Below are 13989 nucleotides of genomic sequence, written 5' to 3'. Positions count from 1 at the left end.
TGTGTGTGTGTGTGTGTGTGTGTGTGTGACACAGTCAGGTGAAGAGTTCAGAGTTCTTCTCTCCTCAAAAGGGAAAGTTCCCCCGTCTCTCCGCTGCGACGCATCAGGACGCAGCCAGAAAGAAACGGGGGAAAATGAGCCACTCTGCCGCACTCACGCTCCGTGCACGTGACAGAGGTGTCACGTGCACACGCACATGCACATGACACATGACACACGCACCTCAGAGCTCCAGTTGAGGAGGTGCATGTGAAAGTTGCGCTAAGCTGGATGCGCTCGAGGTTAAAAGTAAAGTCCTGTGAGCGTCAGAGCTCCTGCTGTCAGGCTGTTTGCATGTTATTGGTATTATTAGAAGTGTCATAACTCATCACATGACATTAAAGTAGTATTTAACACACTATTATAATTAAGAGTACTTGCCGCATAGTTTATCATTAACAATACAAACAGATTGTCATTTGTCATTGATCTTCATCTCTCATAATGGGTTATTATTTGATATTTTATTTAACACTCAGCTTTCTACAGAACAATAAGACAGCGTGGGAAAATGTCCCTCAGCAGGACGGACCTTCGTCCCCATCTGACCAATCACACGCAGGCTTTGAACCTCCAGGTCAGCGGTGACGTCCCACCTCCCAACAACCTGTTTCTCTGTCCGTCAAACGCGGAGACGCCTCTAAAAAGTCTCCCATCGTCGTATTGTATAACGTCGTTACATTCTGGTGACTCTGATCATCGGTTGTGTTCCATCTATTTGTGGTAAATTGCGGCTGTTTGTTTCTGTTGCAGCGTGGGAAGGGAATCAAGAAGTGGGGATGTTTTGCAACCCAAACCGACTGTGGGAAGCTTCATCAGCTGAGGAAATGACACGTCGTGTCCAACGTGTCTCCATCAGCACCTGCGTCACTGCGACCATGAAGGGTGGGTCGGCTCGAATGACTCAGCAATCCCAGTAGAATCCCCCCATTATTCACTTCAAGTTCTACACTGAATCCGTTTCCGTTTCTGCTGGCGAAGCTGCTTGATTCAAAAGTGAAACATTTAGGGAGGAAAAACCATCATGTGCCAGATGTTTCCACCCCAGATCTGACTTTACAGCAGTCCAGCTGTGAAAAGCATCTCCTGGAAGACGCGGCAGGAGCCAAGAGGCCAGAAGAGCTGACCCGGTCCAAACCCCCCCCCCAAAGAAGACCCAAACCCTGCGCTCACCTGCACCTCCACGCGCCGAGCACCCAGTGTAATGGGATTAGTGTAATCTGATTACAACAGCTGGAACCTGTCGGGTTTCCGCTGTTAGCACACAGCTACTCATTAAAGCAGCTTCGTGGATGGCTCCAATCCACACGGACAGGTGGGGGGGGGGGGGGGGGGGGGGGCAGAGCGGCCCGTTTGAGGGGAACAAAGCAAATGAGTCATTTGGGAATTCTCCGTTGATGTGATCCAACAAACAAATAATCTGTAATCTATAATAGATCACCCCCCCCCCCCCCCCCCCCCGCCCCCTCCCCTCCTCCTCCACCCCTGGAGCCTTCAGTCTGACTCAGGCCGCTGCGTAAGTGCTCCACACAAAGAACCGACCTGCGCGCAGCCATAAATAAGGTCCCCCCCCTCCCTGGGTGTGACAGCACAGGTTGAGATGAAAGGTTCCGGTCCGCCTGCTTCCCCCCCGAGCTTCTTATTAAAGAGCCTTTTAACATGTAAACAGCAGCGAGACGCGCTCATAAAGCACAGAGACACCACTGTGTGCTTTACTTTCCTCAGCCGCTGGTTACCTGTGCAGGTCGTTACCTGCCTTTCAGAAGAAACCATTGCACTTCATTTCCCTTAAACGCTACTGTTGCTCCGTATTGTATAGACTTTGTTTTTGTTTAAACATTTGAGCTTCAGTTGTGTCTCACTGATTGAGGAGACTTTTCCTCCTCATTTGATGCACATTCCTTCTTTCACACATTTACAACCACACACTTTGTCCACACCAGTGTCCAGTGGGCCGTCCTGCTGGGAACAGTAAGGTAACAGACACACGCGCACACACACACACACACACACACACACACACACACACACACTCACACTCCTGCTGGGTGGCGTAGACACAACCCCACAGAGCGGCCCGGGTCCCACACAATGCTCCGTCAGCAGGGAGGACACAGCGGTAATCCATGTTAACATAAGAATGGAGAAGCGGCACACCTCAGCCCTGAGTACACACACACTCACACACACACTCACACACACACACTCACACATCAGGTGTCCGCACAAAGATGGACGACAGATCGGACACATTCCTTCAGATGCGTCCTCACTTTCCATCAATGTTGTCGCTCCTGTTGTAACACACAAGTTCACACTGAGCCGTCTTCCTTCAGCCCCCCCCCCCCCCACACACACACACACAGACACACACAGACACACATCCTTCTTACTTCAGTGGAAGTGATTCATAATGACCGGGTTGATGGGACGGACGGCTCCATTAAGGAAGGACAGCGGTGACCTCGCGCGCCCTGCTTCGGCTTCCTGGAGGTTCAATGCTCGCTTCATCAGACTCCACCGCGGCGGTTGGGGGGATCTGGAGGAGTCTGGGGGGGTCTGCTGGGGGGGCGATGTCAAGCGAATAGATGTGTGCTTCCAGCCTCCTCTTTATTTCTCTTCTTGTTGATGCCTCGCAGGGAGACGACCGTCCGTCTTATTTCATAAAGGTCTCGTTTCGGGAGGTGGGGGGAGAAGGTCGGGGGGGGGGGGGGGGAGCGTGAAGGTAAGCAGAAGATGGAAGTAACACGTAGTCGTTGTGGATCCGACACGTAGACAAATGTTTAGAGTGGACAGAGCCTGATGTAAACACACACACACATTTTAGCTAGTTTGACAAAGCCTGAGATAAGATCTTTGTAGCTGCCAGGGATGTTACCCCCCCCCCCCCCACACACACACACACACACACACACACACACACACACACACTAAGCTGGCTAAGAGGCCTATGCATCCCACGCCACATTCATTAAGGGGGAACAATGGTTTGACAACACCTTAGGCAAAAAAATGATAGCAGTTTAAATCTTAGCTGACTCACACGTGCACACACACACACACACAAGCACACACACACACACACACATTCGGTCTACACATCCGAAAAAGACCGTTTTATTGTGAAAATGAAATGTTGTCATCTCCTCTCTCTCTCTCGCTCGCTCTGTCAGACACACACACACACACACACACACACACAGTTGTGAGTTCAAAGCGCTGCCCCGGGCTGCTGATGGAGGGAGGAAGGGAGGAGCGAGTGAATGAAAGAATGAGTAAATGAATGAAAGGAAGGTAACATACCTGGAGGGGTCAGAACAGGTGGGCTTTAATGGAGCCTTTCCCTTTCAGAGCCCTCTCTCTCACACACACACACACACACACACACACACACTGTGGTTCTTTCTCCATGACCTTTGCCACACAACATTTCTCAGGAAGAATGACTGAATGATTTTTTTTTTCATGTACGATTTTCCCAGAAAGGTTTTGAAAAATGAAAGAACAATTAGTCCAAGTTTCTGCCTCTTTCTTCTACTGCATGAGAGTTGTGTTTTGTGACCTTTGACCTCGGCACTGTTTGTTTCTTGTGATGTCAGTCACCTGCAGGAGGAGGCGGAGCTTCCTCTCACGCCGCCTGCATTAAACCTCCAAGTCGATCACGTCCGTCTTTTATTTGAGAGTTTGTGGAGTCGCGTTCGAGGGTCAGCGTGCAGTGTGGGAGAAACGGAGCCCTCAGTCCTCACCTTCCACTCTCGGGCTCTCTGATCTCCTCCAGAGGAGAAGAGGGGGGGGGGAGGGAGGGGGGTGCAGGTGACTCTCTCCCCCAGCAGTCAGAGCCTTTCCCCGGGGCGGTGACAGCTCAGGGCCTCCCGGGTCACAGAGGAGCTCACCTCAGGCCGGACCGCAGGGAGCGCGCGTGTCCTCGGGGTGACGGGCCTTTGAAGAACTCCGGTCCCGACCCTGCGTCGGAAGAAGTGGCCTCCAGATTAAGGATTTATTTTGACATTTCTATCCTGTTGTACTTAACTTGTAACGCATAATGTTCATTGTGAAACGCATTAACGTATAAAACAGATACAGTTAAATAGTGTGAGGACCTTTTGGGGTGTTTTTTGCTTTTATGACGGTGCAGTGGGGAAGGAAACATCATCAGCATCAAAAGCATCAGATTGTTGAAGTATTTTTTTCCCATGAGAGAGAGAATCTAAAATGGACACACACACACACACACACACACACACACACACACACACACAAACCCCTTCATTATGCTTCTAAAGCTGCAACAAAGCAAAGAGGGGAAAAAGGCCCCTATTTACCTGAACCACCTCTCCGTAAAGAACGACAGATCAACACCACCCTTCTTTTTTTTACTGCCCCTTTACCTCTTTATACCCCCCACCCTCCTCACCCCAGATCGCCCCATTGTCGGAGGGGACAAAGGCCGGGGGGGGGGGGAGGCGGAGGGGGAGGACTCACCTGATAAGAAGATGAATGATCCCGTTCACTGTGGCATGAGGAGGAGAAAAGAAGAGGGATGAAGAGCTCCTCCTCCTCCTCCTCCTCCTCCTCCTTCTCCTTCTCCACCTCCCAGAAAAAACAACACTCTTTTTTTTTTTACCTTCACGCATCCGTCATTTCACTTAATTTTATTGTCACCTGTTAAACCTTCTCATTAGAAGACGTCTAGAGCCGCTGGGGTCAAATGACCAGAAACCTCCACAAAAATCATCCAAAACATTCCAGCACAACACAATGTTTGCATGAACTTTAAATGTTGTGGTTTCTGATCTGAGGCCAGCGGACGCCTGTGTATGAACGTGTTATTTTTACTTTTACTCATTTTTCTTTCTTGCAGCCTGAGCCAACGTGTGACGTGACGCCGTGCTGATGTGCATGAACAGTAGAGGCGTGTCGTAGGACCTTAGGAGGTAAAACAGGATAATAAGGCAGAATGGAGAAGTACAAAAATAAAGCTTCTGAAGGGGACATAAGGGGTCACAGTCTGATATCTGCGTGAACTGCTCATGAATATAATAATAAATGTTAATTTTTGTTAACTTTAACTGATTGACGTGCCGGATTCGTCTCATCAACCATCCCGGAGGCATCGGGAACCCCAGCATCACCAAGACCACGCGGGGTCAACGTCACCCGACCCCGAGGCCTGGACGGGGACGGGGACGCGAGCGGGAGAGGGTCTTCTCTGGCTTCGGGTCGGGTGTCCTCGGGTCACGGCGCCGCGACGGGGAAGAACCCCAAAGCATCCGCGGTGTCACTCTGGATTTACAGTGGAAAATGTGACACACTTTCCCCGAAATACGTCACACTGAAACTTGGGTTCATTAGGGAGAAGGGGGTAAAAGGAAAAGTGTGTGTGTTGGGGGGGGGGGGGGGGGGGGGGTCACATGTAGGGGAGGAAGGACAGGGCCCGAGGTGAGGAATTTCTATGGCGGGGGGCTATCGGTTATGGTGAATTATCCTGAATTAACAGTCTGTTTACTTTGGCCGGGGGGCCGCTGAGTGAGGCGGGCGACGTCGGGGCGTCAGGTGACCCGGCTCTTTGTCATGCGGTGGGGGGGGGGGGCGGCAAACGCAGCCCCCCAATGACTGGCAGGAATGTCACCTGGGACAATGGCGTTATTCTCAACAACAGAGGCGTCCATCATCATTAAAGGAACGGCCACGAATACCTTTGTTGGGTCCTACTGTCGAGGCAGCGCGACTTTGACACTTGACCTCTGCCCTGTGCCTGGCTCTGTCGCGTCAGTGATCCACGAGTCCGGATCCACTGAGGGGAGGAAAAGGATCACTGTGGATCCAAAGAGATTCTCCTCCGGTTCTATTGGGTTGTTCTCACCACTGAGGGAGAATATTCCAACTGGTTTTAGAGGACAGAACCCATTTTTTGTAGTTTAATCAAGAAAAAAATGCAGGATTCTTGAATAAAAAGTCGTATCAACTCTGCAAATTCTGCAGGACCAGAAAAGCTTTGGTAAAATAGATATTCAACGGAATCAGTAGATCTGTGGTAACATCAGCCGAACCCTGAAAGAAGTGATCCTGCAGGTGTCTCAGACAGCGAGAGCTCGTCCTCAGACTGTGAGCGGCTTACGGCTTGGTGGGCGAGGTGGGGGGTGTCGAGGGGGGGGGGGGGGGGGGGGCATTGCGTTGGCCAGGAGAACTCATCAGGCTAATTCTCCACCAGTTTAATCCACCGGTCTTAATTCGAGCGTCTGAGACTCTTGAGATGCAACAACAAGTCTAAAGAGCAGCAGGACGTCCTGGACATGTGACTCTGAAGCTGTTTCAAAGAGAAGGAGAGACGCTTTAATCTGCAGCACCGGTGGTCTTAAAGTCTTGACAGTGAGCCCCCCCCTCGCTCTGTCGATTGGGTCAAACACTTGAACGTACAGAAGCAGCGTCTCCACCCAAAAGCCTCCGAGTCTCCAGAAGCAAACAAGAATCGGACGGGAGTTTCCCGGCTTTATTTAGTCAGTGAATTAAGTCAATCCGACTTGAATCCACTGAAGCTGCAGCTCATTGTTGTCTTTTCACTGGATTCCTCTCTGTTTGCTGTGCGCCTCGATGTTATTTCCATTTGCAGCCGGCTAAAACGAGAGCAGGTGACCCAACTTTCCACCGAGTCCCGGAGAAGAAACATCCAGTGCACATTTTGAACCTCATCCTACATTTTATGAACTCGACTCCCTTTTAAATGCTGATCTGGCATCTTTTGGAAAAGTCACTTTGATGTCCTGATGAAGTGCTTCTCTCTCTTTTGTTCTTTGTCATCGTCTCAGGTGCAACATGTGAGGCTCTTCTTCAGCTCCCATATTCATATTTATATAAATATACAGATCCTTTCTGTGGCTGCTGTGTGTCCCTGATTCGTGCTTTTGATGTGGATTCATTAAAAAAACAAGAAACATTGGAATTGGTGAACCTTATATCTATTATATTTTACAGGATATGATAAAAAGATCTGAAGCTAAAGAATCTTATTTCAATCTAAAGGATGTTAGACAGCATCCAGGAATGTACGCACACACACACACACACACACACACACACACACGGTCACCCCGCCTTACCCCCTGTGTGGCGGCTGCAGGCCTAGATTTGAAAGGGATTTGTTTGCATTGAGGAGGTTTTCGGGGAGGAAGCTGTGTAAGGGTGTGGGTGTGGGTGTGTGTGTGGGGGGGGGGAGGGGGGGAGGGGGGGGGGGGCTCAGACAGAGACAGTAAAACATATGTCGCTCCATGGGAGTCGCCATCTTGCTAATTTCACAGTGTTGGCGCTGCGCTGCGCTGCTCAATAGTTCAGAACGTCCACACCCGTAAAAACGCTCCAACCTGCTGCTTTACGGCTCGCTGTCAGTCTGGAGGGGGGGAGGGTGTGTGTGTGTGTGTGTGTGTGTGTGTGTGTGTGTGTGTGTGTGTGTGAGAAATGTCTTTCTCCAAGGCATAGAGGACTGCATGAGGCCCGATGTCTTTCCTTCAGTTTGATTCTTGTTTTTATAAAACGCGCTGCTCCTGGGTCACAGGTCGCCTACCTGTGCAGGTGACACGCACATGGAAATGAAGGGGGGGGGGAGGGGGGGGGAGGCTCCTTGCAAGCACACCGTCAAATGAAAGAGGTCTGGGACGTCCGAGATCAAAGAGCGGGACAAAAGCGGACGCGGCACCGCGGCACCGTCGACATCCGCCAGAGAGACATTTCCAGAGGAGACGTCGCCGGCGGCAACCCTGTCATCAGGACCCGAATTACAGGCCCCAAGGCGGCGAGCCGTCACCTGGACCGGCTCACTCTCGCTGTCTTTGTTCTTGTCCTAGGTGTCTGTCTCCTGTCTCTCTCCTCCTCCTGGTCTGGTGCCGCCTCACCGCAACGTCAGGGACATTCACGTGTCTCCTCTCACGGGGACGCATTTCACGCCTTGTGATTCAGATGTTTCTCCATAAACACTGTTTCGGTGGAGCTGAGCTTCTGGCGACATCATTGAGAGCAGCTACGTAGGAACATCTTGTTCACTCGTTTTCCACCTTTTCACCTTTGTTACCAAACAGAGGACTGAAGCCCTTCATTTGTGATTCTGTTCCTCTCCTTTCTCTCGTGCCCGGCTCCTCCCTTCTTCTCCCGACCGGGGGAGGTTTGTGAGGTGTGACATGAACGTGAAAAGAAAAGAAAAGAAGAAGAAGAGATCTCCTGAATCCTGTTGCTCGTCCACCTTTGGTCAGGCAGAAGAGAAGGAGAACCCTCATAATGTCCCTCGTGTTGTCCTTACTGTCTCAGATGCGATGTGAGTTCATTTCTGTTTACACAGAGCAGAGTTTATAAGGATGTCTGGTATTTACAGAGGACCAAGTCTCCCTCCTTATCTCGCCATCACTTCCTCTGCTTCTTTCTGTTCTTCTATCAGACTTTATGTGTCTTTATTGCTTTCTCCTCCATCCTCGCCGTTGTGTCTCTGTTTTTAAGGAGAAACCACTGAGCTCCCCTTTAGCCTTCTGAGGAGGACGAACACAACGTCAAAATGTTTGTTAAACACTAAGCGTGTTTTTTAAGATGAGGACAATATACACATTATTTTTCCACTCTCTCTCTCATCCTCTCCCAGCTGTTCCTCTTCCTCTCTCAATCTCTTTTTTCACTTTCCTCCTTCATCCTCCTTCATCCCTCCTCCTGGCTTGTCTTGTCTTGTCTTTCTTCTCCTCCGCGAGGCGACAGCTTGCCTCGCGTGAACGGAGGGATTGTGTGTTGCTAATCGTAGCAGCAGGGATTACGACACACACACACACACACACACACATCTGTCACAGAGGCGGTTAATAAGTCAAGATGTTGCCGGTGCTCAGGGCCACAAACATCTCCTGAGGGGAGCAGCGTGTGAGTAATCAATCGTGGAAAGACACACACGGCGGTGTAATCTGGGACGTGTCCCAGGCAGAAGGGACACCGTACTGTTGTCCCCATGGGGAGCCTCTTTGTCGTCGTACTTTATGTATCAGTGCAGTGTATCTGTCTCCCTGACAAATGAAACATACCCCTGCAGCGCAAAGCTGACTTTCTGCTTCTTCCACTCGACGGACACACTTTTAAGGGGTAAGAAAAGGTCAATAAAAAGGTCGGCGGCCCCGTGAGGCCTCAAAAGGCCACGTCGCTAGATTTACTGCAGGAACAGAGGGGAGGTCCAGAAGAGGAGGTCCTGCAGGGCGTCTGGACCCTCAGATCTCTGCTCCTGGACCGGTCGCCTGAAACCGGTCGGACCAAACTCAAGGCCACACTCCAGTCTCTGCTCACAGGCTGACCTCTGACCCCTGAGACCAGAGAGGAAGTGCTTAGTAACCAGAAGTAGATAGTATCTGATTCAATCACAGCAGCGTGGGAAACACACGCGCACACACACACACACACACACACACGCCGTTGGCCTCGGGACAACAACACAGGAAGGAGCGGCTAAGTGGCCGTTTCCATGGAAACGGCGGGCGCCGCCCGAGCCCCCCGAGCCTGCTCGTATGTGAACTTTGGGTGCATGTGAGCGTAAGCAAACATCTCAGACTCTGAACCGCCCCCCCCCCCCCTCCCACTCATCAGCTCGCCATGTGGTCCGACTTGAGAAAGTGGAGGACGCACACTTCAAACACACACACACGCGCACACACACACACACACACAAGCTTCCTTTCAACAGCGTTCTGCAGATGACAAAACAACTCCTCTCCCTCTCTGCGTGCTGATGGATGGAGCCGCTCGGCACTCTGGGTATCGGCAGGCTTTCTTAACTTCTTCTTCTTCTTCTTCTGTTCTCTGTGCGCTCCGTGTTTGGACTGCGGCCTCTTGTTAACGTCCCTCCAGCTACAAACACACTGACATGTGATTTATGGAAATGAGCCATGGACGGAAACAAAGTCGTATAAATCAAGCGCACCCGGCCTGAGCGGCGTGTTTGGAGCGGGCCGAGATGGTAAAAGACAAGGAACTAGTAAAAGGAGACCCAGAGGGAAAGTGTGTGAGATGGATGGGCTTTTATTCTCTTTGATCTTCTTTAATGCAAAGTCCAACAACAAAGGAGGGGAAAGAGGCTGTAAATCCAAATGCAGACGGGATTAAAAGTAAAGTGGTTCCCAAATATTACCCCTGCTCCAAAAGAGAGTGAGTCGAGTCAAATGGATTCACTGAAGAAGCGCTTTGACGGTCTGAAAATCACCTTCTCGTTCTTCTATATCTGCAATTCACTTATTAATCATCTGGTATGTTTGCATTCATCATTGATGCTACACCATTTATTTGTTTTATAAAGCACATTTGAATTTACAGGTCACATGTTTGCTTGGATCTGCTGTGGAGGATCCGCTCTGTGTGTTGCTCCGTGTGGAAGGGAAAGGTCCGCCCCCCCCCCCCCCCTTATCAGATTTCTTGTGAATCCGTTGAATCTCTTGAGATTTCTCTTGAAACGTGTGTGTGTACTTTGCTCTCTGCTTCTTATCTTCTGTGACCCTGTTGGCTTCCTTTTAAAAGACGTTCTGTCGACACGGTTCTTACGTCAGAAGAAGAGCTGAAGGTGTGAGGTGGTTCCCGGAGAAAGGCCAGCGGGTTCATCTGTGTGGATCAGACCACCAACCCTTCATCTGCTTAACCAGGGAGATTTCCAGGAACCAAATACTTAGGGGCACCTGCGCAGCGCTCGTGTGCGTCCATGTGTGTGTGTGTGTGTGTGTGTGTGTGTGTGTGTGTGTGTCTACGGGAGGGTCTCCCTGACATTGCAGGCTTTAGGCAGTGCGTTGGGTATTAGTAGGTTAATATCACCCTGCAGGTTGAGAAGAGTGACCTCATTCAACCTGCAAACCGTCCCAACAACCTGCTGACCCTTCATTAGTCAGATTACACAGTGCAAGGGGGGGGGGGGGGGTAACCTTAATTTCTGACCATAACACGAGCAAAAGATGAGCAATAGAAACAAAACGAAAGGAGAGCACATTTCTCATGGGGTGTAGAGTTCATACGTTCATTTAAATCACCTTGTACCAAACAGCAGATTAAGATTTACACCTTATTAAGTGAATTAGACCAACGCAGACCGTCACCATTTGGTTTAACTGGACAGAAAGTCCGCCTGCTGGGACACGGCGTTAAGAGGGATGATTCCTCGTCGTGGGCGTCTCCCGAGGGTCTCAGGGGCCAGGCGGAGGACCGGGGATCAGGGGGCGGAGTCAGTGAGCCGGCCTCGCCCCTCCGCTCGCCCCCCGGGGCCACGAGAGAGAGAGAGAGAGAGAGAGAGAGAGAGAGAGAGACATGCAAGGCTGCAGCAACTCTCCATCAGAGGGTTCTTCTTATTGGTGAAGCCGGTGCTACGCCTCTCAGGGGATGACGGTGAACACAAAAACACACGCGCGCGCACACACGCACAAACACACACGCACGCACACACACAAGTGAAGGGACTGGTGTGGGCCCATATGTGACAGATTTAGAGGAATTGAGGGGTTGGAGTATTTTGACGATGAACTCCCTGTAGATTACAGCGTGTGTGTTTGTGTGTGTAGGTCTGCAAGATGGTGGTGAAAGTGTGTGTTTGCTTTTTTTCCAGTGTAGGTATTGTTTACGGTTGTGTGTGTTCATTCACATAAATGTTCCTTTGTTTGACTGATTGTGTCCGGTTGTGTTCATGTGGAAATGTCATTACCTGTCCACATATGTGTGTGTGTGTGTGTGTGTGTGTGTGTGTGTGTGTGTGTGTGTGTGTGTGTGTGTGTGTGTGTGTGTGTGTGTGTGTGTGTGTGTGTGTGTGTGTGTGTGTCCAGCAGGTTTAATCAGAGAGGGCCTTGTCCAGGATAAATTTGTGGCCCCCGGCCTCCTAATTCATCCTTGCCCCTCTGGCCTTGGGCCACTAATGAAACCCGCCAAGGTGAACCAGCACCAACCACACACACACACACACACACACACACACACACACATACACACTTCCTCCTGCCCTTCTTTATCTCATCCTTCCTTCTTCCTCTCTCCTTCTCCTCAACTGATCATTGCTTTTTTAAATGGGAAGTTTCACACTGAATTGACTCATTTTATAGTCTCATTATTCATGTTTGGGTTTGGGTTAGGAGAGGATCAAAGAGAGAGGAAAGGAAAGTGGGACACAAGGAGAGAAGGACACAAGGGAGAAAGAGAAGGAAAGAGGGTGAGGTATGAAAAGAGGACACAAAAGTGAGAGCGAGTGAGGAATGAAGAGAGAGAGAGATTTATGGAGCTGGATTCTAAGTACAACACACACCGTCCTCGTTAGTTAGACTTCATTAGCGACTATGGGATGAGACTAATCAGTGTGTGTGTGTGTGGGTCTGTGTGAGATCTACTGGGGGGCTTCAATCAGACCATATGACACTCACACACACACACAGTCATGTGGTCAGCCAACGCAATCCGTCATGCGTTTACATGCTACAGGTTGTCCGTCCAACAGCAGTTGATATGTACATATACAGTACGTGTGTGTGTGTGTGTGTGGGGGTGTGTGTGTGTGTGTGTGACCTTGTATAAATGACAGTTCCAATACAGATGACGCACATATCATCCTGACAACTGAACACCAGGTAATATGTGTGTCTGTGAGGGCAAAAGAAAACATGATAAATCTACACACACACACACACACAGACACACACTGAGGTTATATTAACAGTTACATTTCATGATGGATTAACTTGTACATCTGTCTCTTTCTGTGTGATGCGGCGCTTCCTCTGTGCCGTTGTCATGAGCTTTTTTAAATGTAATATCGACGCATTGCCGTCGCACTATTTCACAATAAAAGCCTCATTGAAACGCTCACAAGTCAACGAGACAACACACAAACACACACACTTCTTTTGTTTTGCTGACCCAGATGGTCGGGTTGGTCGGCTCAGATCTTCAGACGTCCAGCGAGGGCTGAATGCCAGAGTGTACTCTCACACACACACACACAAATGAACACATGAAAACACACGCACACAGTTTTACACACACGGTTTTAAGAGGCTCTTTTTTCAAACACGGCTCATCCTCGCCACGCTCCTGGAGTGAAAGATCGATTCCCCGGACAGCTGCTGCTCAGACAGGTGTGTGTGTGTGTGTTGCCTCTTCCTTTCACACTCAAAAAAGAAAGACAAGAACTCAGAGAATGTTCCGTCCCTCTCTCCTCCTCTTTGTCTCTCCAGGATTTCTGTCTTTGTCTCTGGAATCACAACCAAATATGATTTTATTATTTTTATTGGTTATTTAAAAAGCTCCCTGCTCCACTTCCCGTGGACAGGTTTGTATTGTGTGTAGACATTTTGTTTCACAAGAAAACACATACTGATATAATATGTTTAAACAGGAGCCCCCCCCCCTTCACCTTGACTTGTGTATTCAGTTGCAGCCTTTAACTGCCTGTAAAAGCATCATGTGGGCCGCTGTGAACTTTGACCCCCTGCTACAGGGCAGGAATAGAGACGCAGTCAGGGGTCGCACACACCCTATCTTATTGCGAGGGTGTGTGTGTGTGTGTGTGTGTTTATAGCTCAATAGTCGAGTTCAGTCAATCATTTGCTCAACAGAAAAGTGAACGCCAAAATGTCCAATAATCATTTAAATAACCGTAGAACTGAGGTTGTCGATCGAACGGTGGTAAGATTTAAATGTGTCTGCAGTGCGGATTCAGCATTTCATAAACGAATCGCCATCCTGGCGGTTTTGGTCTTTGGTTCATTTTGGATAAAGCAAACAGTTACAGTTACAAGTACACAAAATATACAATTTCATAGTCTTTCGTCAATGGGCCAATGGCTCAATCACCTTTGTGCTCAGCCAAAGACACACATCTAATTGATTGATAATTTAATTGATTACTTTTGTGCAAAATGAGTCCATTTTTTTGACAAATATTGGTTGTAGTTGCTTTTATCGACGAAATAAAGCATC

Source organism: Pungitius pungitius, chromosome 11 (genome assembly GCF_949316345.1).
Source record: "Pungitius pungitius chromosome 11, fPunPun2.1, whole genome shotgun sequence".
In the NCBI taxonomy this organism is placed as follows: domain Eukaryota; kingdom Metazoa; phylum Chordata; class Actinopteri; order Perciformes; family Gasterosteidae; genus Pungitius; species Pungitius pungitius.
The sequence above is the reverse complement of the archived record's forward strand: the minus strand, read 5'-3'. Positions refer to the sequence as shown.